Source organism: Cavia porcellus, unplaced genomic scaffold (assembly GCF_034190915.1).
Source record: "Cavia porcellus strain 051 isolate PalLab524CR breed Dunkin Hartley unplaced genomic scaffold, mCavPor4.1 scaffold_34, whole genome shotgun sequence".
Classification (NCBI taxonomy): Eukaryota; Metazoa; Chordata; class Mammalia; order Rodentia; family Caviidae; genus Cavia; species Cavia porcellus.
In genome coordinates, this window is record NW_026947517.1 from 36,483,748 (window position 1) to 36,511,642 (window position 27,895).

Sequence of the window (27,895 nt, forward strand, 5' to 3'; positions counted from 1 at the left end):
TGTATGGGTGTGTGTTACATTACATTCACTAGTAGGAGTGAGAAAAACATCACGGGGTGGTGCGCATTGTATGGGTGTGTGTTACATTAGATTCACTAGTAGGAGTGAGAAAATCATCACGGGGTGGTGCGCATTGTATGGGTGTGTGTTACATTACATTCACTAGTAGGAGTGAGAAAAACATCAAGCGGTGGTGCGCATTGCAAGGGTGTGTGTTACATTACATTCACTAGTAGGAGTGAGAAAAACATCACGGGGTGGTGCGCATTGTATGGGTGTGTGTTACATTACATTCACTAGTAGGAGTGAGAAAAACATCACGGGGTGGTGCGCATTTATGGGTTTGTGTTACATTACATTCACTAGAAGGAGTGAGAAAAACATCACGAGGTGGTGCGCATCTTATGGGTGTGTGTTACATTACATTCACTAGTAGGAGTGAGAAAAACATCACGGGGTGGTGCGCATTGTATGGGTGTGTGTTACATTACATTCACTAGTAGGAGTGAGAAAAGCATCACGGGGAGGTGCGCATTGTATGGGTGTGTGTTACATTACATTCACTAGTAGGAGTGAGAAAAACATCACGGGGTGGTGCGCATTATATGGGTGTGTGTTACATTACATTCACTAGTAGGAGTGAGAAAAATATCACGGGGTGCTGCGCATTGCATAGGTGTGTGTTACATTACATTCACTAGTAGGAGTGAGAAAAACATCACGGGGTGGTGCGCATTGCATGTGTGTGTGTTACATTACATTCACTAGTAGGAGTGAGAAAAACATCACTGGGTGGTGCGCATTGCATGGGTGTGTGTTACATTACATTCACTAGTAGGAGTGAGAAAATCATCACGGGGTGGTGCGCATTGCATGGGTGTGTGTTACATTACATTCACTAGTAGGAGTGAGAAAAACATCACGGGGTGGTGCGCATTGCATGGGTGTGTGTTACATTATATTCACTAGTAGGAGTGAGAAAAACATCATGGGGTGGTGCGCATTGCATGGGTTTGTGTTATATTACATTCACTAGTAGGAGTGAGAAAAACATCACGGGGTGGTGTGCATTGTATGGGTGTGTGTTACATTACATTCACTAGTAGGAGTGAGAAAAACATCACGGGGTGGTGAGCATTGTATGGGTGTGTGTTACATTACATTCCCTAGTAGGAGTGAGAAAAATATCACGGGGTGGTGCGCAATGTATGGGTGTGTGTTACATTACATTCACTAGTAGGAGTGAGAAAAACATCACGGGGTGGTGCGCATTGTATGGGTGTGTGTTACATTACATTCACTAGAAGGAGTGAGAAAAACATCACGGGGTGGTGCACATTTTATGGGTGTGTGTTACATTACATTCACTAGTAGGAGTGAGAAAAACATCACGGGGTGGTGCGCATTGCATGGGTGTGTGTTACATTACATTCACTACTAGGAGTGAGAAAAACATCACGGGGTGGTGTGAATCGGAGGCTCTGAATTAGGATAGGCAGTGAGTGGCAATGTAGGATGGAGAAAAGCACCATGGGGTGGTCAGCATGGGGAGGTCAGGGAACATGCAGTTGCAATGTAGGATAGGTTTCTGAAAAACATCGCGGGGTGGTGCGCATTGTATGGGTGTGTCTTACGTTACATTCACTAGTAGGAGTGAGAAAAAAATCACGGGGTGGTGCGCATTGTATGGGTGTGTGTTACATTACATTCACTAGTAGGAGGGAGAAAAACATCACGGGGTGGTGCGCAATGTATGGGTGTGTGTTACATTACATTCACTAGTAGGAGTGAGAAAAACATCACGGGGTGGTGTGCATTGCATGGGTGTGTGTTACATTACATTCACTAGTAGGAGTGAGAAAAACATCACGGGGTGATGCGCATTGCATGGGTGTGTGTTACATTAAATTCACTACTAGGAGTGAGAAAAACATCACGGGGTGGTGCTCATTGTATGGGTGTGTGTTATATTACATTCACTAGTAGGAGTGAGAAAAACATCACGGGGTGGTGCGCATTATATGGGTGTGTGTTACATTACATTCACTAGTAGGAGTGAGAAAAACATCACGGGGTAGTGAGCATTGTATGGGTGTGTGTTACATTACAATCCCTAGTAGGAGTGAGAAAAACATCACGGGGTGGTGCGCATTGTATGGGTGTGTGTTACATTACATTCACTAGAAGGAGTGAGAAAAACATCACGGGGTGGTGCGCATTTTATGGGTGTGCGTTACATTACATTCACTAGTAGGAGTGAGAAAAACATCACGGGGTGGTGCGCATTGCATGGGTGTGTGTTACATTACATTCACTAGTAGGAGTGAGAAAATCATCACGGGGTGGTGCGCATTGCATGGGTGTGTGTTACATTACATTCACTAGTAGGAGTGAGAAAAACATCACGGGGTGGTGCGCGTTGCATGGGTGTGTGTTACATTATATTCACTAGTAGGAGTGAGAAAAACATCAAGGGGTGGTGCGCATTGCAAGGGTGTGTGTTACATTACATTCACTAGTAGGAGTGAGAAAAACATCACGGGGTGGTGCGCATTGTATGGGTGTGTGTTACATTACATTCACTAGTAGGAGTGAGAAAAACATCACGGGGTGGTGCGCATTTATGGGTTTGTGTTACATTACATTCACCAGAAGGAGTGAGAAAAACATCACGGGGTGGTGCGCATTGTATGGGTGTGTGTTACATTACATTCACTAGTAGGAGTGAGAAAAACATCACGGGGTGGTGCGCATTGTATGGGTGTGTGTTACATTACATTCACTAGTAGGAGTGAGAAAAGCATCACGGGGTGGTGCGCATTGTATGGGTGTGTGTTACATTACATTCACTAGTAGGAGTGAGAAAAACATCACGGGGTGGTGCGCATTGTATGGGTGTGTGTTACATTACATTCACTAGTAGGAGTGAGAAAAACATCACGGGGTGCTGCGCATTGCATAGGTGTGTGTTACATTACATTCACTAGTAGGAGTGAGAAAAACATCACGGGGTGGTGCGCATTGCATGGGTGTGTGTTACATTACATTCACTAGAAGGAGTGAGAAAAACATCACGGGGTGGTGCGCATTGCATGGGTGTGTGTTACATTACATTCACTAGAAGGAGTGAGAAAAACATCACGGGGTGGTGCGCATTGCATGGGTGTGTGTTACATTACATACACTAGTAGGAGTGAGAAAAACATCACGGGGTGGTGCGCATTGCATGGGTGTGTGTTACATTACATTCACTACTAGGAGTGAGAAAAACATCACGGGGTGGTGTGAATCGGAGGCTCTGAATTAGGATAGGCAGTGAGTGGCAATGTAGGATGGAGAAAAGCACCATGGGGTGGTCAGCATGGGGAGGTCAGGGAACATGCAGTGGCAATGTAGGAGAGGTTTCTGAAAAACATCGCGGGGTGGTGCGCATTGTATGGTTGTGTGTTACGTTAGATTCACTAGTAGGAGTGAGAAAAACATCACGGGGTGGTGCACATTGTATGGGTGTGTGTTACATTAGATTCACTAGTAGGAGTGAGAAAAACATCACGGGGTGGTGGTATTGAATGGGTGTGTGTTACATTACGTTCACTAGTAGGAGTGAGAAAAACATCACGGGGTGGTGCGCATTGCATGGGTGTGTGTTATATTACATTCACTAGTAGGAGTGAGAAAAACAACACGGGGTGGTGCGCATTGCATGTGTGTGTGTTACATTACATTCACTAGTAGGAGTGAGAAAAACATCACGGGGTGGTGCGCATTGTATGGGTGTGTGTTACATTACATTCACTAGTAGGAGTGAGAGAAACATCACGGGGTGGTGCGCATTTTATGGGTGTGTGTCACATTACATTCACTAGTAGGAGTGAGAAAAACATCACGGGGTGGTGTGAATCGAAGGGTCTGAATTAGGATAGGCAGTCAGTGGCAATGTAGGATGGAGAAGAGCACCGCGGGGTGGTCAGCATGGGGAGGTAAGGGAACATGCAGTGGCAATGTAGGATAGGTTTCTGAAAAACATCGCGGGGTGGTGCGCATTGTATGGGTGTGTGTTACATTAGATTCACTAGTAGGAGTGAGAAAAACATCACGGGGTGGTGCGCATTGTATGGGTGTGTGTTACATTAGATTCACTAGTAGGAGTGAGAAAAACATCACGGGGTGGTGACCATTGTATTGGTGTGTGTTACATTACATTCACTAGTAGGAGTGAGAAAAACATCACGGGGTGGTGCGCATTGTATGGGTGTGTGTTACATTACATTCACTAGTAGGAGTGAGAAAAACATCACGGGGTGGTTCGCATTGTATGGGTGTGTGTTACATTACATTCACTAGTAGGAGTGAGAAAAACATCACGGGGTGGTGCGCATTGTATGGGTGTGTGTTACATTAGATTCACTAGTAGGAGTGAGAAAATCATCACGGGGTGGTGCGCATTGCATGGGTGTGTGTTACATTACATTCACTAGTAGGAGTGAGAAAAACATCACGGGGTGGTGCGCATTGCATGGGTGTGTGTTACATTATATTCACTAGTAGGAGTGAGAAAAACATCATGGGGTGGTGCGCATTGCATGGGTTTGTGTTATATTACATTCACTAGTAGGAGTGAGAAAAACATCACGGGGTGGTGTGCATTGTATGGGTGTGTGTTACATTACATTCACTAGTAGGAGTGAGAAAAACATCACGGGGTGGTGAGCATTGTATGGGTGTGTGTTACATTACATTCCCTAGTAGGAGTGAGAAAAATATCACGGGGTGGTGCGCAATGTATGGGTGTGTGTTACATTACATTCACTAGTAGGAGTGAGAAAAACATCACGGGGTGGTGCGCATTGTATGGGTGTGTGTTACATTACATTCACTAGAAGGAGTGAGAAAAACATCACGGGGTGGTGCACATTTTATGGGTGTGTGTTACATTACATTCACTAGTAGGAGTGAGAAAAACATCACGGGGTGGTGCGCATTGCATGGGTGTGTGTTACATTACATTCACTACTAGGAGTGAGAAAAACATCACGGGGTGGTGTGAATCGGAGGCTCTGAATTAGGATAGGCAGTGAGTGGCAATGTAGGATGGAGAAAAGCACCATGGGGTGGTCAGCATGGGGAGGTCAGGGAACATGCAGTTGCAATGTAGGATAGGTTTCTGAAAAACATCGCGGGGTGGTGCGCATTGTATGGGTGTGTCTTACGTTACATTCACTAGTAGGAGTGAGAAAAAAATCACGGGGTGGTGCGCATTGTATGGGTGTGTGTTACATTACATTCACTAGTAGGAGGGAGAAAAACATCACGGGGTGGTGCGCAATGTATGGGTGTGTGTTACATTACATTCACTAGTAGGAGTGAGAAAAACATCACGGGGTGGTGTGCATTGCATGGGTGTGTGTTACATTACATTCACTAGTAGGAGTGAGAAAAACATCACGGGGTGATGCGCATTGCATGGGTGTGTGTTACATTAAATTCACTACTAGGAGTGAGAAAAACATCACGGGGTGGTGCTCATTGTATGGGTGTGTGTTATATTACATTCACTAGTAGGAGTGAGAAAAACATCACGGGGTGGTGCGCATTATATGGGTGTGTGTTACATTACATTCACTAGTAGGAGTGAGAAAAACATCACGGGGTAGTGAGCATTGTATGGGTGTGTGTTACATTACAATCCCTAGTAGGAGTGAGAAAAACATCACGGGGTGGTGCGCATTGTATGGGTGTGTGTTACATTACATTCACTAGAAGGAGTGAGAAAAACATCACGGGGTGGTGCGCATTTTATGGGTGTGCGTTACATTACATTCACTAGTAGGAGTGAGAAAAACATCACGGGGTGGTGCGCATTGCATGGGTGTGTGTTACATTACATTCACTAGTAGGAGTGAGAAAATCATCACGGGGTGGTGCGCATTGCATGGGTGTGTGTTACATTACATTCACTAGTAGGAGTGAGAAAAACATCACGGGGTGGTGCGCGTTGCATGGGTGTGTGTTACATTATATTCACTAGTAGGAGTGAGAAAAACATCAAGGGGTGGTGCGCATTGCAAGGGTGTGTGTTACATTACATTCACTAGTAGGAGTGAGAAAAACATCACGGGGTGGTGCGCATTGTATGGGTGTGTGTTACATTACATTCACTAGTAGGAGTGAGAAAAACATCACGGGGTGGTGCGCATTTATGGGTTTGTGTTACATTACATTCACCAGAAGGAGTGAGAAAAACATCACGGGGTGGTGCGCATTGTATGGGTGTGTGTTACATTACATTCACTAGTAGGAGTGAGAAAAACATCACGGGGTGGTGCGCATTGTATGGGTGTGTGTTACATTACATTCACTAGTAGGAGTGAGAAAAGCATCACGGGGTGGTGCGCATTGTATGGGTGTGTGTTACATTACATTCACTAGTAGGAGTGAGAAAAACATCACGGGGTGGTGCGCATTGTATGGGTGTGTGTTACATTACATTCACTAGTAGGAGTGAGAAAAACATCACGGGGTGCTGCGCATTGCATAGGTGTGTGTTACATTACATTCACTAGTAGGAGTGAGAAAAACATCACGGGGTGGTGCGCATTGCATGGGTGTGTGTTACATTACATTCACTAGAAGGAGTGAGAAAAACATCACGGGGTGGTGCGCATTGCATGGGTGTGTGTTACATTACATTCACTAGAAGGAGTGAGAAAAACATCACGGGGTGGTGCGCATTGCATGGGTGTGTGTTACATTACATACACTAGTAGGAGTGAGAAAAACATCACGGGGTGGTGCGCATTGCATGGGTGTGTGTTACATTACATTCACTACTAGGAGTGAGAAAAACATCACGGGGTGGTGTGAATCGGAGGCTCTGAATTAGGATAGGCAGTGAGTGGCAATGTAGGATGGAGAAAAGCACCATGGGGTGGTCAGCATGGGGAGGTCAGGGAACATGCAGTGGCAATGTAGGAGAGGTTTCTGAAAAACATCGCGGGGTGGTGCGCATTGTATGGTTGTGTGTTACGTTAGATTCACTAGTAGGAGTGAGAAAAACATCACGGGGTGGTGCACATTGTATGGGTGTGTGTTACATTAGATTCACTAGTAGGAGTGAGAAAAACATCACGGGGTGGTGGTATTGAATGGGTGTGTGTTACATTACATTCACTAGTAGGAGTGAGAAAAACATCACGGGGTGGTGCGCATTGCATGGGTGTGTGTTATATTACATTCACTAGTAGGAGTGAGAAAAACAACACGGGGTGGTGCGCATTGCATGTGTGTGTGTTACATTACATTCACTAGTAGGAGTGAGAAAAACATCACGGGGTGGTGCGCATTGTATGGGTGTGTGTTACATTACATTCACTAGTAGGAGTGAGAGAAACATCACGGGGTGGTGCGCATTTTATGGGTGTGTGTCACATTACATTCACTAGTAGGAGTGAGAAAAACATCACGGGGTGGTGTGAATCGAAGGGTCTGAATTAGGATAGGCAGTCAGTGGCAATGTAGGATGGAGAAGAGCACCGCGGGGTGGTCAGCATGGGGAGGTAAGGGAACATGCAGTGGCAATGTAGGATAGGTTTCTGAAAAACATCGCGGGGTGGTGCGCATTGTATGGGTGTGTGTTACATTAGATTCACTAGTAGGAGTGAGAAAAACATCACGGGGTGGTGCGCATTGTATGGGTGTGTGTTACATTAGATTCACTAGTAGGAGTGAGAAAAACATCACGGGGTGGTGACCATTGTATTGGTGTGTGTTACATTACATTCACTAGTAGGAGTGAGAAAAACATCACGGGGTGGTGCGCATTGTATGGGTGTGTGTTACATTACATTCACTAGTAGGAGTGAGAAAAACATCACGGGGTGGTTCGCATTGTATGGGTGTGTGTTACATTACATTCACTAGTAGGAGTGAGAAAAACATCACGGGGTGGTGCGCATTGTATGGGTGTGTGTTACATTAGATTCACTAGTAGGAGTGAGAAAATCATCACGGGGTGGTGCGCATTGTATGGGTGTGTGTTACATTACATTCACTAGTAGGAGTGAGAAAAACATCAAGCGGTGGTGCGCATTGCAAGGGTGTGTGTTACATTACATTCACTAGTAGGAGTGAGAAAAACATCACGGGGTGGTGCGCATTGTATGGGTGTGTGTTACATTACATTCACTAGTAGGAGTGAGAAAAACATCACGGGGTGGTGCGCATTTATGGGTTTGTGTTACATTACATTCACTAGAAGGAGTGAGAAAAACATCACGGGGTGGTGCGCATCGTATGGGTGTGTGTTACATTACATTCACTAGTAGGAGTGAGAAAAACATCACGGGGTGGTGCGCATTGTATGGGTGTGTGTTACATTACATTCACTAGTAGGAGTGAGAAAAGCATCACGGGGAGGTGCGCATTGTATGGGTGTGTGTTACATTACATTCACTAGTAGGAGTGAGAAAAACATCACGGGGTGGTGCGCATTATATGGGTGTGTGTTACATTACATTCACTAGTAGGAGTGAGAAAAATATCACGGGGTGCTGCGCATTGCATAGGTGTGTGTTACATTACATTCACTAGTAGGAGTGAGAAAAACATCACGGGGTGGTGCGCATTGCATGTGTGTGTGTTACATTACATTCACTAGTAGGAGTGAGAAAAACATCACTGGGTGGTGCGCATTGCATGGGTGTGTGTTACATTACATTCACTAGTAGGAGTGAGAAAATCATCACGGGGTGGTGCGCATTGCATGGGTGTGTGTTACATTACATTCACTAGTAGGAGTGAGAAAAACATCACGGGGTGGTGCGCATTGCATGGGTGTGTGTTACATTATATTCACTAGTAGGAGTGAGAAAAACATCATGGGGTGGTGCGCATTGCATGGGTTTGTGTTATATTACATTCACTAGTAGGAGTGAGAAAAACATCACGGGGTGGTGTGCATTGTATGGGTGTGTGTTACATTACATTCACTAGTAGGAGTGAGAAAAACATCACGGGGTGGTGAGCATTGTATGGGTGTGTGTTACATTACATTCCCTAGTAGGAGTGAGAAAAATATCACGGGGTGGTGCGCAATGTATGGGTGTGTGTTACATTACATTCACTAGTAGGAGTGAGAAAAACATCACGGGGTGGTGCGCATTGTATGGGTGTGTGTTACATTACATTCACTAGAAGGAGTGAGAAAAACATCACGGGGTGGTGCACATTTTATGGGTGTGTGTTACATTACATTCACTAGTAGGAGTGAGAAAAACATCACGGGGTGGTGCGCATTGCATGGGTGTGTGTTACATTACATTCACTACTAGGAGTGAGAAAAACATCACGGGGTGGTGTGAATCGGAGGCTCTGAATTAGGATAGGCAGTGAGTGGCAATGTAGGATGGAGAAAAGCACCATGGGGTGGTCAGCATGGGGAGGTCAGGGAACATGCAGTTGCAATGTAGGATAGGTTTCTGAAAAACATCGCGGGGTGGTGCGCATTGTATGGGTGTGTCTTACGTTACATTCACTAGTAGGAGTGAGAAAAAAATCACGGGGTGGTGCGCATTGTATGGGTGTGTGTTACATTACATTCACTAGTAGGAGGGAGAAAAACATCACGGGGTGGTGCGCAATGTATGGGTGTGTGTTACATTACATTCACTAGTAGGAGTGAGAAAAACATCACGGGGTGGTGTGCATTGCATGGGTGTGTGTTACATTACATTCACTAGTAGGAGTGAGAAAAACATCACGGGGTGATGCGCATTGCATGGGTGTGTGTTACATTAAATTCACTACTAGGAGTGAGAAAAACATCACGGGGTGGTGCTCATTGTATGGGTGTGTGTTATATTACATTCACTAGTAGGAGTGAGAAAAACATCACGGGGTGGTGCGCATTATATGGGTGTGTGTTACATTACATTCACTAGTAGGAGTGAGAAAAACATCACGGGGTAGTGAGCATTGTATGGGTGTGTGTTACATTACAATCCCTAGTAGGAGTGAGAAAAACATCACGGGGTGGTGCGCATTGTATGGGTGTGTGTTACATTACATTCACTAGAAGGAGTGAGAAAAACATCACGGGGTGGTGCGCATTTTATGGGTGTGCGTTACATTACATTCACTAGTAGGAGTGAGAAAAACATCACGGGGTGGTGCGCATTGCATGGGTGTGTGTTACATTACATTCACTAGTAGGAGTGAGAAAATCATCACGGGGTGGTGCGCATTGCATGGGTGTGTGTTACATTACATTCACTAGTAGGAGTGAGAAAAACATCACGGGGTGGTGCGCGTTGCATGGGTGTGTGTTACATTATATTCACTAGTAGGAGTGAGAAAAACATCAAGGGGTGGTGCGCATTGCAAGGGTGTGTGTTACATTACATTCACTAGTAGGAGTGAGAAAAACATCACGGGGTGGTGCGCATTGTATGGGTGTGTGTTACATTACATTCACTAGTAGGAGTGAGAAAAACATCACGGGGTGGTGCGCATTTATGGGTTTGTGTTACATTACATTCACCAGAAGGAGTGAGAAAAACATCACGGGGTGGTGCGCATTGTATGGGTGTGTGTTACATTACATTCACTAGTAGGAGTGAGAAAAACATCACGGGGTGGTGCGCATTGTATGGGTGTGTGTTACATTACATTCACTAGTAGGAGTGAGAAAAGCATCACGGGGTGGTGCGCATTGTATGGGTGTGTGTTACATTACATTCACTAGTAGGAGTGAGAAAAACATCACGGGGTGGTGCGCATTGTATGGGTGTGTGTTACATTACATTCACTAGTAGGAGTGAGAAAAACATCACGGGGTGCTGCGCATTGCATAGGTGTGTGTTACATTACATTCACTAGTAGGAGTGAGAAAAACATCACGGGGTGGTGCGCATTGCATGGGTGTGTGTTACATTACATTCACTAGAAGGAGTGAGAAAAACATCACGGGGTGGTGCGCATTGCATGGGTGTGTGTTACATTACATTCACTAGTAGGAGTGAGAAAAACATCACGGGGTGGTGCGCATTGCATGGGTGTGTGTTACATTACATTCACTAGTAGGAGTGAGAAAATCATCACGGGGTGGTACGCATTGCATGGGTGTGTGTTACATTACATTCACTAGTAGGAGTGAGAAAAACATCACGGGGTGGTGCACATTGCATGGGTGTTTGTTACATTATATTCACTAGTAGGAGTGAGAAAAACATCATGGGGTGGTGCGCATTGCATGGGTGTGTGTTACATTACATTCACTAGTAGGAGTGAGAAGAACATCACGGGGTGGTGCGCATTGCATGTGTGTGTGTTACATTACATTCACTAGTAGGAGTGAGAAAAACATCACGGGGTGGTGCGCATTGCATGGGTGTGTGTTACATTACATTCACTAGTAGGAGTGAGAAAATCATAACGGGGTGGTGCGCATTGCATGGGTGTGTGTTACATTACATTCACTAGTAGGAGTGAGAAAAACATCACGGGGTGGTGCGCATTGCATGGGTGTGTGTTACATTATATTCACTAGTAGGAGTGAGAAAAACATCATGGGGTGGTGCGCATTGCATGGGTTTGTGTTATATTACATTCACTAGTAGGAGTGAGAAAAACCTCACGGGGTGGTGTGCATTGTATGGGTGTGTGTTACATTACATTCACTAGTAGGAGTGAGAAAAACATCACGGGGTGGTGAGCATTGTATGGGTGTGTGTTACATTACATTCCCTAGTAGGAGTGAGAAAAATATCACGGGGTGGTGCGCAATGTATGGGTGTGTGTTACATTACATTCACTAGTAGGAGTGAGAAAAACATCACGGGGTGGTGCGCATTGTATGGGTGTGTGTTACATTACATTCACTAGAAGGAGTGAGAAAAACATCACGGGGTGGTGCGCATTGCATGGGTGTGTGTTACATTACATTCACTAGTAGGAGTGAGAAAAACATCACGGGGTGGTGCGCATTGCATGGGTGTGTGTTACATTACATTCACTACTAGGAGTGAGAAAAACATCACGGGGTGGTGTGAATCGGAGGCTCTGAATTAGGATAGGCAGTGAGTGGCAATGTAGGATGGAGAAAAGCACCATGGGGTGGTCAGCATGGGGAGGTCAGGGAACATGCAGTGGCAATGTAGGATAGGTTTCTGAAAAACATCGCGGGGTGGTGCGCATTGTATGGTTGTGTGTTACGTTAGATTCACTAGTAGGAGTGAGAAAAACATCACGGGGTGGTGCACATTGTATGGGTGTGTGTTACATTAGATTCACTAGTAGGAGTGAGAAAAACATCACGGGGTGGTGGTATTGAATGGGTGTGTGTTACATTACATTCACTAGTAGGAGTGAGAAAAACATCACGGGGTGGTGCGCATTGCATGGGTGTGTGTTATATTACATTCACTAGTAGGAGTGAGAAAAACAACACGGGGTGGTGCGCATTGCATGTGTGTGTGTTACATTACATTCACTAGTAGGTGTGAGAGAAACATCACGGGGTGGTGCGCATTTTATGGGTGTGTGTCACATTACATTCACTAGTAGGAGTGAGAAAAACATCACGGTGTGGTGTGAATCGAAGGGTCTGAATTAGGATAGGCAGTCAGTGGCAATGTAGGATGGAGAAGAGCACCGCGGGGTGGTCAGCATGGGGAGGTAAGGGAACATGCAGTGGCAATGTAGGATAGGTTTCTGAAAAACATCGCGGTGTGGTGCGCATTGTATGGGTGTGTGTTACATTAGATTCACTAGTAGGAGTGAGAAAAACATCACGGGTTGGTGCGCATTGTATGGGTGTGTGTTACATTAGATTCACTAGTAGGAGTGAGAAAAACATCACGGGGTGGTGACCATTGTATTGGTGTGTGTTACATTACATTCACTAGTAGGAGTGAGAAAAACATCACGGGGTGGTGCGCATTGTATGGGTGTGTGTTACATTACATTCACTAGTAGGAGTGAGAAAAACATCACGGGGTGGTTCGCATTGTATGGGTGTGTGTTACATTACATTCACTAGTAGGAGTGAGAAAAACATCACGGGTTGGTGCGCATTGTATGGGTGTGTGTTACATTAGATTCACTAGTAGGAGTGAGAAAATCATCACGGGGTGGTGCGCATTGTATGGGTGTGTGTTACATTACATTCACTAGTAGGAGTGAGAAAAACATCAAGCGGTGGTGCGCATTGCAAGGGTGTGTGTTACATTACATTCACTAGTAGGAGTGAGAAAAACATCACGGGGTGGTGCGCATTGTATGGGTGTGTGTTACATTACATTCACTAGTAGGAGTGAGAAAAACATCACGGGGTGGTGCGCATTTATGGGTTTGTGTTACATTACATTCACTAGAAGGAGTGAGAAAAACATCACGGGGTGGTGCGCATCGTATGGGTGTGTGTTACATTACATTCACTAGTAGGAGTGAGAAAAACATCACGGGGTGGTGCGCATTGTATGGGTGTGTGTTACATTACATTCACTAGTAGGAGTGAGAAAAGCATCACGGGGAGGTGCGCATTGTATGGGTGTGTGTTACATTACATTCACTAGTAGGAGTGAGAAAAACATCACGGGGTGGTGCGCATTGTATGGGTGTGTGTTACATTACATTCACTAGTAGGAGTGAGAAAAATATCACGGGGTGCTGCGCATTGCATAGGTGTGTGTTACATTACATTCACTAGTAGGAGTGAGAAAAACATCACGGGGTGGTGCGCATTGCATGGGTGTGTGTTACATTTCATTCACTAGAAGGAGTGAGAAAAACATCATGGGGTGGTGCGCATTGCATGGGTGTGTGTTACATTACATTCACTAGTAGGAGTGAGAACAACATCACGGGGTGGTGCGCATTGCATGGGTGTGTGTTACATAACATTCACTAGTAGGAGTGAGAAAATCATCACGGGGTGGTGCGCATTGCATGGGTGTGTGTTACATTACATTCAGTAGTAGGAGTGAGAAAAACATCACGGGGTGGTGCACATTGCATGGGTGTTTGTTACATTACATTCACTAGTAGGAGTGAGAAAAACATCATGGGGTGGTGCGCATTGCATGGGTGTGTGTTACATTACATTCACTAGTAGGAGTGAGAAAAACATCACGGGGTGGTGCGCATTGCATGTGTGTGTGTTACATTACATTCACTAGTAGGAGTGAGAAAAACATCACTGGGTGGTGCGCATTGCATGGGTGTGTGTTACATTACATTCACTAGTAGGAATGAGAAAATCATCACGGGGTGGTGCGCATTGCATGGGTGTGTGTTACATTACATTCACTAGTAGGAGTGAGAAAAACATCACGGGGTGGTGCGCATTGCATGGGTGTGTGTTACATTATATTCACTAGTAGGAGTGAGAAAAACATCATGGGGTGGTGCGCTTTGCATGGGTTTGTGTTATATTACATTCACTAGTAGGAGTGAGAAAAGCATCACGGGGTGGTGTGCATTGTATGGGTGTGTGTTACATTACATTCACTAGTAGGAGTGAGAAAAACATCACGGGGTGGTGAGCATTGTATGGGTGTGTGTTACATTACATTCCCTAGTAGGAGTGAGAAAAATATCACGGGGTGGTGCGCAATGTATGGGTGTGTGTTACATTACATTCACTAGTAGGAGTGAGAAAAACATCACGGGGTGGTGCGCATTGTATGGGTGTGTGTTACATTACATTCACTAGAAGGAGTGAGAAAAACATCACGGGGTGGTGCGCATTTTATGGGTGTTGTTACATTACATTCACTAGTAGGAGTGAGAAAAACATCACGGGGTGGTGCGCATTGCATGGGTGTGTGTTACATTACATTCACTACTAGGAGTGAGAAAAACATCACGGGGTGGTGTGAATCGGAGGCTCTGAATTAGTATAGGCAGTGAGTGGCAATGTAGGATGGAGAAAAGCACCATGGGGTGGTCAGCATGGGGAGGTCAGGGAACATGCAGTTGCAATGTAGGATAGGTTTCTGAAAAACATCGCGGGGTGGTGCGCATTGTATGGGTGTGTCTTACGTTACATTCACTAGTAGGAGTGAGAAAAAAATCACGGTGTGGTGCGCATTGTATGGGTGTGTGTTACATTACATTCACTAGTAGGAGTGAGAAAAACATCACGGGGTGGTGCGCGTTGCATGGGTGTGTGTTACATTATATTCACTAGTAGGAGTGAGAAAAACATCAAGGGGTGGTGCGCATTGCAAGGGTGTGTGTTACATTACATTCACTAGTAGGAGTGAGAAAAACATCACGGGGTGGTGCGCATTGTATGGGTGTGTGTTACATTACATTCACTAGTAGGAGTGAGAAAAACATCACGGGGTGGTGCGCATTTATGGGTTTGTGTTACATTACATTCACCAGAAGGAGTGAGAAAAACATCACGGGGTGGTGCGCATTGTATGGGTGTGTGTTACATTACATTCACTAGTAGGAGTGAGAAAAACATCACGGGGTGGTGCGCATTGTATGGGTGTGTGTTACATTACATTCACTAGTAGGAGTGAGAAAAGCATCACGGGGTGGTGCGCATTGTATGGGTGTGTGTTACATTACATTCACTAGTAGGAGTGAGAAAAACATCACGGGGTGGTGCGCATTGTATGGGTGTGTGTTACATTACATTCACTAGTAGGAGTGAGAAAAACATCACGGGGTGCTGCGCATTGCATAGGTGTGTGTTACATTACATTCACTAGTAGGAGTGAGAAAAACATCACGGGGTGGTGCGCATTGCATGGGTGTGTGTTACATTACATTCACTAGAAGGAGTGAGAAAAATATCACGGGGTGGTGCGCATTGCATGGGTGTGTGTTACATTACATTCACTAGTAGGAGTGAGAAAAACATCACGGGGTGGTGCGCATTGCATGGGTGTGTGTTACATTACATTCACTAGTAGGAGTGAGAAAATCATCACGGGGTGGTACGCATTGCATGCGTGTGTGTTACATTACATTCACTAGTAGGAGTGAGAAAAACATCACGGGGTGGTGCACATTGCATGGGTGTTTGTTACATTATATTCACTAGTAGGAGTGAGAAAAACATCATGGGGTGGTGCGCATTGCATGGGTGTGTGTTACATTACATTCACTAGTAGGAGTGAGAAGAACATCACGGGGTGGTGCGCATTGCATGTGTGTGTGTTACATTACATTCACTAGTAGGAGTGAGAAAAACATCACGGGGTGGTGCGCATTGCATGGGTGTGTGTTACATTACATTCACTAGTAGGAGTGAGAAAATCATAACGGGGTGGTGCGCATTGCATGGGTGTGTGTTACATTACATTCACTAGTAGGAGTGAGAAAAACATCACGGGGTGGTGCGCATTGCATGGCTGTGTGTTACATTATATTCACTAGTAGGAGTGAGAAAAACATCATGGGGTGGTGCGCATTGCATGGGTTTGTGTTATATTACATTCACTAGTAGGAGTGAGAAAAACCTCACGGGGTGGTGTGCATTGTATGGGTGTGTGTTACATTACATTCACTAGTAGGAGTGAGAAAAACATCACGGGGTGGTGAGCATTGTATGGGTGTGTGTTACATTACATTCCCTAGTAGGAGTGAGAAAAATATCACGGGGTGGTGCGCAATGTATGGGTGTGTGTTACATTACATTCACTAGTAGGAGTAAGAAAAACATCACGGGGTGGTGCGCATTGTATGGGTGTGTGTTACATTACATTCACTAGAAGGAGTGAGAAAAACATCACGGGGTGGTGCGCATTGCATGGGTGTGTGTTACATTACATTCACTACTAGGAGTGAGAAAAACATCACGGGGTGGTGTGAATCGGAGGCTCTGAATTAGGATAGGCAGTGAGTGGCAATGTAGGATGGAGAAAAGCACCATGGGGTGGTCAGCATGGGGAGGTCAGGGAACATGCAGTGGCAATGTAGGATAGGTTTCTGAAAAACATCGCGGGGTGGTGCGCATTGTATGGTTGTGTGTTACGTTAGATTCACTAGTAGGAGTGAGAAAAACACCACGGGGTGGTGCACATTGTATGGGTGTGTGTTACATTAGATTCACTAGTAGGAGTGAGAAAAACATCACGGGGTGGTGGTATTGAATGGGTGTGTGTTACATTACATTCACTAGTAGGAGTGAGAAAAACATCACGGGGTGGTGCGCATTGCATGGGTGTGTGTTATATTACATTCACTAGTAGGAGTGAGAAAAACAACACGGGGTGGTGCGCATTGCATGTGTGTGTGTTACATTACATTCACTAGTAGGTGTGAGAGAAACATCACGGGGTGGTGCGCATTTTATGGGTGTGTGTCACATTACATTCACTAGTAGGAGTGAGAAAAACATCACGGTGTGGTGTGAATCGAAGGGTCTGAATTAGGATAGGCAGTCAGTGGCAATGTAGGATGGAGAAGAGCACCGCGGGGTGGTCAGCATTGGGAGGTAAGGGAACATGCAGTGGCAATGTAGGATAGGTTTCTGAAAAACATCGCGGTGTGGTGCGCATTGTATGGGTGTGTGTTACATTAGATTCACTAGTAGGAGTGAGAAAAACATCACGGGTTGGTGCGCATTGTATGGGTCTGTGTTACATTAGATTCACTAGTAGGAGTGAGAAAAACATCACGGGGTGGTGACCATTGTATTGGTGTGTGTTACATTACATTCACTAGTAGGAGTGAGAAAAACATCACGGGGTGGTGCGCATTGTATGGGTGTGTGTTACATTACATTCACTAGTAGGAGTGAGAAAAACATCACGGGGTGGTTCGCATTGTATGGGTGTGTGTTACATTACATTCACTAGTAGGAGTGAGAAAAACATCACGGGGTGGTGCGCATTGTATTGGGGTGTGTTACATTAGATTCACTAGTAGGAGTGAGAAAATCATCACGGGGTGGTGCGCATTGTATGGGTGTGTGTTACATTACATTCACTAGTAGGAGTGAGAAAAACATCAAGCGGTGGTGCGCATTGCAAGGGTGTGTGTTACATTACATTCACTAGTAGGAGTGAGAAAAACATCACGGGGTGGTGCGCATTGTATGGGTGTGTGTTACATTACATTCACTAGTAGGAGTGAGAAAAACATCACGGGGTGGTGCGCATTTATGGGTTTGTGTTACATTACATTCACTAGAAGGAGTGAGAAAAACATCACGGGGTGGTGCGCATCGTATGGGTGTGTGTTACATTACATTCACTAGTAGGAGTGAGAAAAACATCACGGGGTGGTGCGCATTGTATGGGTGTGTGTTACATTACATTCACTAGTAGGAGTGAGAAAAGCATCACGGGGAGGTGCGCATTGTATGGGTGTGTGTTACATTACATTCACTAGTAGGAGTGAGAAAAACATCACGGGGTGGTGCGCATTGTATGGGTGTGTGTTACATTACATTCACTAGTAGGAGTGAGAAAAATATCACGGGGTGCTGCGCATTGCATAGGTGTGTGTTACATTACATTCACTAGTAGGAATGAGAAAAACATCACGGGGTGGTGCGCATTGCATGGGTGTGTGTTACATTACATTCACTAGAAGGAGTGAGAAAAACATCATGGGGTGGTGCGCATTGCATGGGTGTGTGTTACATTACATTCACTAGTAGGAGTGAGAAAAACATCACGGGGTGGTGCGCATTATATGGGTGTGTGTTACATTACATTCACTAGTAGGAGTGAGAAAATCATCACGGGGTGGTGCGCATTGCATGGGTGTGTGTTACATTACATTCAGTAGTAGGAGTGAGAAAAACATCACGGGGTGGTGCACATTGCATGGGTGTTTGTTACATTACATTCACTAGTAGGAGTGAGAAAAACATCATGGGGTGGTGCGCATTGCATGGGTGTGTGTTACATTACATTCACTAGTAGGAGTGAGAAAAACATCACGGGGTGGTGCGCATTGCATGTGTGTGTGTTACATTACATTCACTAGTAGGAGTGAGAAAAACATCACTGGGTGGTGCGCATTGCATGGGTGTGTGTTACATTACATTCACTAGTAGGAATGAGAAAATCATCACGGGGTGGTGCGCATTGCATGGGTGTGTGTTACATTACATTCACTAGTAGGAGTGAGAAAAACATCACGGTGTGGTGCGCATTGCATGGGTGTGTGTTACATTATATTCACTAGTAGGAGTGAGAAAAACATCATGGGGTGGTGCGCTTTGCATGGGTTTGTGTTATATTACATTCACTAGTAGGAGTGAGAAAAACATCACGGGGTGGTGTGCATTGTATGGGTGTGTGTTACATTACATTCACTAGTAGGAGTGAGAAAAACATCACGGGGTGGTGAGCATTGTATGGGTGTGTGTTACATTACATTCCCTAGTAGGAGTGAGAAAAATATCACGGGGTGGTGCGCAATGTATGGGTGTGTGTTACATTACATTCACTAGTAGGAGTGAGAAAAACATCACGGGGTGGTGCGCATTGTATGGGTGTGTGTTACATTACATTCACTAGAAGGAGTGAGAAAAACATCACGGGGTGGTGCGCATTTTATGGGTGTTGTTACATTACATTCACTAGTAGGAGTGAGAAAAACATCACGGGGTGGTGCGCATTGCATGGGTGTGTGTTACATTACATTCACTACTAGGAGTGAGAAAAACATCACGGGGTGGTGTGAATCGGAGGCTCTGAATTAGTATAGGCAGTGAGTGGCAATGTAGGATGGAGAAAAGCACCATGGGGTGGTCAGCATGGGGAGGTCAGGGAACATGCAGTTGCAATGTAGGATAGGTTTCTGAAAAACATCGCGGGGTGGTGCGCATTGTATGGGTGTGTCTTACGTTACATTCACTAGTAGGAGTGAGAAAAAAATCACGGGTTGGTGCGCATTGTATGGGTGTGTGTTACATTACATTCACTAGTAGGAGGGAGAAAAACATCACGGGGTGGTGCGCAATGTATGGGTGTGTGTTACATTACATTCACTAGTAGGAGTGAGAAAAACATCACGGGGTGGTGTGCATTGCATGGGTGTGTGTTACATTACATTCACTAGTAGGAGTGAGAAAAACATCACGGGGTGATGCGCATTGCATGGGTGTGTGTTACATTACATTCACTACTAGGAGTGAGAAAAACATCACGGGGTGGTGCTCATTGTATGGGTGTGTGTTATATTACATTCACTAGTAGGAGTGAGAAAAACATCACGGGGTGGTGCGCATTATATGGGTGTGTGTTACATTACATTCAGTAGTAGGAGTGAGAAAAACATCACGGGGTCGTGAGCATTGTATGGGTGTGTGTTACATTACAATCCCTAGTAGGAGTGAGAAAAACATCACGGGGTGGTGCGCATTGTATGGGTGTGTGTTACATTACATTCACTAGAAGGAGTGAGAAAAACATCACGGGGTGGTGCGCATTTTATGGGTGTGCGTTACATTACATTCACTAGTAGGAGTGAGAAAAACATCACGGGGTGGTGCGCATTGCATGGGTGTGTGTTACATTACATTCACTAGTAGGAGTGAGAAAATCATCACGGGGTGGTGCGCATTGCATGGGTGTGTGTTACATTACATTCACTAGTAGGAGTGAGAAAAACATCACGGGGTGGTGCGCGTTGCATGGGTGTGTGTTACATTATATTCACTAGTAGGAGTGAGAAAAACATCATGGGGTGGTGCGCATTGCATGGGTGTGTGTTATATTACATTCACTAGTAGGAGTGAGAAAAACATCACGGGGTGGTGCGCATTATATGGGTGTGTGTTACATTACATTCACTAGTAGGAGTGAGAAAAACATCACGGGGTGGTGCGCATTGTATGGGTGTGTGTTACATTAAATTCACTAGTAGGAGTGAGAAAAACATCACGGGGTGGTGCGCATTGTATGGGTGTGTTTCACATTACATTCACTAGTAGGAGTGAGAAAAACATCACGGGGTGGTGCGCATTGTATGGGTGTGTGTCACATTACATTCACTAGGAGGAGTGAGAAAAACATCACGGGGTGGTGCGCATTGTATTGGTGTGTGTTACATTACATTCACTACTAGGAGTGAGAAAAACATCACGGGGTGGTGTGAATCGGAGGGTCTGAATTAGGATAGGCAGTGAGTGGCAATGTAGGATGGAGAAAAGCACCATGGGGTGGTCAGCATGGGGAGGTCAGGGAACATGCTGTGGCAATGTAGGATAGGTTTCTGAAAAACATCACGGGGTGGTGCGCATTGTATGGGTGTGTGTTACATTACATTCACTCGTAGAAGTGAGAAAAACATCACGGGGTGGTGCGCATTGTATGGGTGTGTGTTACATTACATTCACTAGTAGGAGTGAGAAAAACATCACGGAGTGGTGCGCATTGTATGGGTGTGTGTTACATTACATTCACTAGTAGGAGTGAGAAAAACATCACGGGGTGGTGCGCATTGCATGGGTGTGTGTTACATTACATTCACTAGTAGGAGTGAGAAAAACATCACGGGGTGATGCGCATTGCATGGGTGTGTGTTACATTACATTCACTAGTAGGAGTGAGAAAAACATCACGGGGTGGTGCGCATTGTATGGGGGTGTGTTACATTACATTCCCTAGTAGGAGTGAGAAAAACATCACGGGGTGTTGCGCATTGTATGGGTGTGTGTTACATTACATTCCCTAGTAGGAGTGAGAAAAACATCACGGGGTGGTGCGCATTGTATGGGTGTGTGTTACATTACATTCACTAGTAGGAGTGAGAAAAACATCAGTGTGGTGCGCATTGTATGGGTGTGTGTTACATTACATTCACTACTAGGAGTGAGAAAAACATCACGGGGTGGTGCGCATTGTTTGGGTGTGTGTTACATTACATTCACTAGTAGGAGTGAGAAAAACATCACGGGGTGGTGTGAATCGGAGGGTCTGAATTAGGATAGGCAGTGAGTGGCAATGTAGGATGGAGAAAAGCACCGCGGGGTGGTCAGCATGGGGAGGTCAGGGAACATGTAGTGGCAATGTAGAATAGGTTTCTGAAAAACATCACTGGGTGGTGCGCATTGTATGGGTGTGTGTTACATTACATTCACTAGTAGGATTGAGAAAAACATCACGGGTTGGTGCGCATTGTATGGGTGTGTGTTACATTACATTCACTAGTAGGAGTGAGAAAAACATCACGGGGTGGTGTGCATTGTATGGGTGTGTGTTACATTACATTCACTAGTAGGAGTGAGAAAAACATCACGGGGTGGTGAGCATTGTATGGGTGTGTGTTACATTACATTCCCTAGTAGGAGTGAGAAAAATATCACGGGGTGGTGCGCAATGTATGGGTGTGTGTTACATTACATTCACTAGTAGGAGTGAGAAAAACATCACGGGGTGGTGCGCATTGTATGGGTGTGTGTTACATTACATTCACTAGAAGGAGTGAGAAAAACATCACGGGGTGGTGCGCATTTTATGGGTGTGTGTTACATTATATTCACTAGTAGGAGTGAGAAAAACATCACGGGGTGGTGCGCATTGCATGGGTGTGTGTTACATTACATTCACTACTAGGAGTGAGAAAAACATCACGGGGTGGTGTGAATCGGAGGCTCTGAATTAGGATAGGCAGTGAGTGGCAATGTAGGATGGAGAAAAGCACCATGGGGTGGTCAGCATGGGGAGGTCAGGGAACATGCAGTTGCAATGTAGGATAGGTTTCTGAAAAACATCGCGGGGTGGTGCGCATTGTATGGGTGTGTCTTACGTTACATTCACTAGTAGGAGTGAGAAAAAAATCACGGGGTGGTGCGCATTGTATGGGTGTGTGTTACATTACATTCACTAGTAGGAGGGAGAAAAACATCACGGGGTGGTGCGCAATGTATGGGTGTGTGTTACATTACATTCACTAGTAGGAGTGAGAAAAACATCACGGGGTGGTGTGCATTGCATGGGTGTGTGTTACATTACATTCACTAGTAGGAGTGAGAAAAACATCACGGGGTGATGCGCATTGCATGGGTGTGTGTTACATTACATTCACTACTAGGAGTGAGAAAAACATCACGGGGTGGTGCTCATTGTATGGGTGTGTGTTATATTACATTCACTAGTAGGAGTGAGAAAAACATCACGGGGTGGTGCGCATTATATGGGTGTGTGTTACAATACATTCACTAGTAGGAGTGAGAAAAACATCACGGGGTAGTGAGCATTGTATGGGTGTGTGTTACATTACAATCCCTAGTAGGAGTGAGAAAAACATCACGGGGTGGTGCGCATTGTATGGGTGTGTGTTACATTACATTCACTAGAAGGAGTGAGAAAAACATCACGGGGTGGTGCGCATTTAATGGGTGTGCGTTACATTACATTCACTAGTAGGAGTGAGAAAAACATCACGGGGTGGTGCGCATTGCATGGGTGTGTGTTACATTACATTCACTAGTAGGAGTGAGAAAATCATCACGGGGTGGTGCGCGTTGCATGGGTGTGTGTTACATTACATTCACTAGTAGGAGTGAGAAAAACATCACGGGGTGGTGCGCGTTGCATGGGTGTGTGTTACATTATATTCACTAGTAGGAGTGAGAAAAACATCATGGGGTGGTGCGCATTGCATGGGTGTGTGTTATATTACATTCACTAGTAGGAGTGAGAAAAACATCACGGGGTGGTGCGCATTATATGGGTGTGTGTTACATTACATTCACTAGTAGGAGTGAGAAAAACATCACGGGGTGGTGCGCATTGTATGGGTGTGTGTTACATTAAATTCACTAGTAGGAGTGAGAAAAACATCACGGGGTGGTGCGCATTGTATGGGTGTGTTTCACATTACATTCACTAGTAGGAGTGAGAAAAACATCACGGGGTGGTGCGCATTGTATGGGTGTGTGTCACATTACATTCACTAGGAGGAGTGAGAAAAACATCACGGGGTGGTGCGCATTGTATTGGTGTGTGTTACATTACATTCACTACTAGGAGTGAGAAAAACATCACGGGGTGGTGTGAATCGGAGGGTCTGAATTAGGATAGGCAGTGAGTGGCAATGTAGGATGGAGAAAAGCACCATGGGGTGGTCAGCATGGGGAGGTCAGGGAACATGCAGTGGCAATGGAGGATAGGTTTCTGAAAAACATCGCGGGGTGGTGGGCATTGTATGGGTGTGTGTTACATTACATTCACTCGTAGAAGTGAGAAAAACATCACGGGGTGGTGCGCATTGCATGGGTGTGTGTTACATTACATTCACTAGTAGGAGTGAGAAAAACATCACGGAGTGGTGCGCATTGTATGGGTGTGTGTTACATTACATTCACTAGTAGGAGTGAGAAAAACATCACGGAGTGGTGCGCATTGCATGGGTGTGTGTTACATTACATTCACTAGTAGGAGTGAGAAAAACATCACGGGGTGATGCGCATTGCATGGGTGTGTGTTACATTACATTCACTAGTAGGAGTGAGAAAAACATCACGGGGTGGTGCGCATTGTATGGGGGTGTGTTACATTACATTCCCTAGTAGGAGTGAGAAAAACATCACGGGGTGTTGCGCATTGTATGGGTGTGTGTTACATTACATTCCCTAGTAGGAGTGAGAAAAACATCACGGGGTGGTGCGCATTGTATGGGTGTGTGCTACATTACATTCCCTAGTAGGAGTGAGAAAAACATCACGGGGTGGTGCGCATTGTATGGGTGTGTGTTACATTACATTCACTAGTAGGAGTGAGAAAAATATCACGGGGTGGTGCGCATTGTATGGGTGTGTGTTACATTACATTCACTAGTAGGAGTGAGAAAAATATCACGGGGTGGTGCGCATTGTATGGGTGTGTGTTACATTACATTCACTAGTAGGAGTGAGAAAAACATCACGGGGTGGTGCGCATTGTATGGGTGTGTGTTACATTACATTCACTAGTAGGAGTGAGAAAAACATCAGTGTGGTGCGCATTGTATGGGTGTGTGTTACATTACATTCACTACTAGGAGTGAGAAAAACATCACGGGGTGGTGCGCATTGTTTGGGTGTGTGTTACATTACATTCACTAGTAGGAGTGAGAAAAACATCACAGGGTGGTGTGAATCGGAGGGTCTGAATTAGGATAGGCAGTGAGTGGCAATGTAGGATGGAGAAAAGCACCGCGGGGTGGTCAGCATGGGGAGGTCAGGGAACATGTAGTGGCAATGTAGAATAGGTTTCTGAAAAACATCACTGGGTGGTGCGCATTGTATGGGTGTGTGTTACATTACATTCACTAGTAGGATTGAGAAAAACATCACGGGTTGGTGCGCATTGTATGGGTGTGTGTTACATTACATTCACTAGTAGGACTGAGAAAAACATCACGGCGTGGTGTGAATCGGAGGGTCTGGATAAGGATAGGCAGTGAGTGGCAATGTAAGATGGAGAAAAGCACCGCGGGGTGGTCAGCATGGGGAGGTCAGGGAACATGTAGTGGCAATGTAGGACAGGTTTCTGAAAAACATCGCGGGGTGGTGCGCATTGTATGGGTGTGTGTTACATTACATTCACTAGTAGGAGTGAGAAAAACATCACGGAGTGGTGCGCATTGTATGGGTGTGTCTTACGTTACATTCACTAGTAGGAGTGGGAAAAACATCACGGTGTCGTGCGCATTGTATGGGTGTGTGTTACATTACATTCACTAGTAGGAGTGAGAAAAACATCACGGGGTGGTGCGCATTGTATGGGTGTGTGTTACATTACATTCACTAGTAGGAGTGAGAAAAACATCATGGGGTGGTGCGCATTGTATGGGTGTGTGTTACATTACATTCACTAGTAGGAGTGAGAAAAACATCACGGGGTGGTGCGTATTGTATTGGTGTGTGTTACATTACATTCACTAGTAGGAGTGAGAAAAACATCACGGGGTGGTGCGCATTGTATGGGTGTGTGTTACATTACATTCACTAGTAGGAGTGAGAAAAACATCACGGGGTGGTGCGCTTCTATGGGTGTGTGTTACATTACATTCACTAGTAGGAGTGAGAAAAACATCACGGGGTGGTGCACATTGTATGGGTGTGTCTTACATTACATTCACTAGTAGGAGTGAGAAAAACATCACAGGGTGGTGCGCATTGTATGGGTGTGTGTTACATTACATTCACTAGTAGGAGTGAGAAAAACATCACGCATTGTATGGGTGTGTGTTACATTACATTCACTAGTAGGAGTGAGAAAAACATCACGGGGTGGTGCGCATTGCATGGGTGTGTGTTACATTACATTCACTAGTAGGAGTGAGAAAATCATCACGGGGTGGTGCGCATTGTATGGGTGTGTGTTACATTACATTCACTAGTAGGAGTGAGAAAAACATCAAGGTGTGGTGCGCATTGTATGGGTGTGTGTTACATTACATTCACTAGTAGGAGTGAGAAAAACATCACGTGGTGGTGTGAATCGGAGGGTCTGAATTAGGATAGGCAGTGAGTGGCAATGTAGGATGGAGAAAAGCACCGTGGGGTGGTCAGCATGGGGAGGTCAGGGAACATGCAGTGGCAATGTAGAATAGGTTTCTGAACAACATCGCGGGGTGGTGCGCATTGTATGGGTGTGTGTTACATTATATTCACTAGTAGGAGTGAGAAAAACATCACGGGGTGGTGCGCATTGTATGGGTGTGTGTTACATTACATTCACTCGTAGGTGTGAGAAAAACATCACGGGGTGGTGTGAATCGGAGGGTCTGAATTAGGATAGTCAGTGAGTGGCAATGTAGGATGGAGAAAAGCACCGCGGGGTGGTCAGCATGGGGAGGTCAGGGAACATGTAGTGGCAATGTAGAATAGGTTTCTGAAAAACATCGCTGGGTGGTGCGCATTGTATGGGTGTGTGTTACATTACATTCACTAGTAGGAGTGAGAAAAACATCACGGGTTGGTGCGCATTGTATGGGTGTGTGTTACATTACATTCACTAGTAGGAGTGAGAAAAACATCACGGGGTGGTGTGAATCGGAGGGTCTGAATAAGGATAGGCAGTGAGTGGCAATGTAGGATGGAGAAAAGCACAGCGGGGTGGTCAGCATGGGGAGGTCAGGGAACATGTAGTGGCAATGTAGGACAGGTTTCTGAAAAACATCGCGGGGTGGTGCACATTGTATGGGTGTGTGTTACATTACATTCACTAGTAGGAGTGAGAAAAACATCACGGGGTGGTACGCATTGTATGTATGTGTCTTACGTTACATTCACTAGTAGGAGTGAGAAAAACATCACGGGGTGGTGCACATTGTATGGGTGTGTGTTACATTACATTCACTAGTAGGAGTGAGAAAAACATCACGGGGTGGTGCGCATTGTATGGGTGTGTGTTACATTACATTCACTAGTAGGAGTGAGAAAAACATCACGGGGTGGTGCGCATTGTATGGGTGTGTGTTACATTACATTCACTAGTAGGAGTGACAAAAACATCACGGGGTGGTGCGTATTGTATGGGTGTGTGTTACATTAGATTCACTAGTAGGAGTGAGAAAAACATCACGGGGTGATGCGCATTGTATGGGTGTGTGTTACATTACATTCACTAGTAGGAGTGAGAAAAACATCACGGGGTGGTGCATATTGTATGGGTGTGTGTTACATTACATTCACTAGTAGGAGTGAGAAAAACATCACGGGGTGGTGCGCATTGTATGGGTGTGTGTTACATTACATTCACTAGTAGGAGTGAGAAAAACATCACGGGGTGGTGCGCATTGTATGGGTGTGTGTTACATTACATTGACTAGTAGGAGTGAGAAAAACATCACGGGGTGGTGCGCATTGTATGGGTTTGTGTTACATTACATTCACTAGTAGGAGTGACAAAAACATCACGGTTTGGTGCGTATTGTATGGGTGTGTGTTACATTAGATTCACTAGTAGGAGTGAGAAAAACATCACGG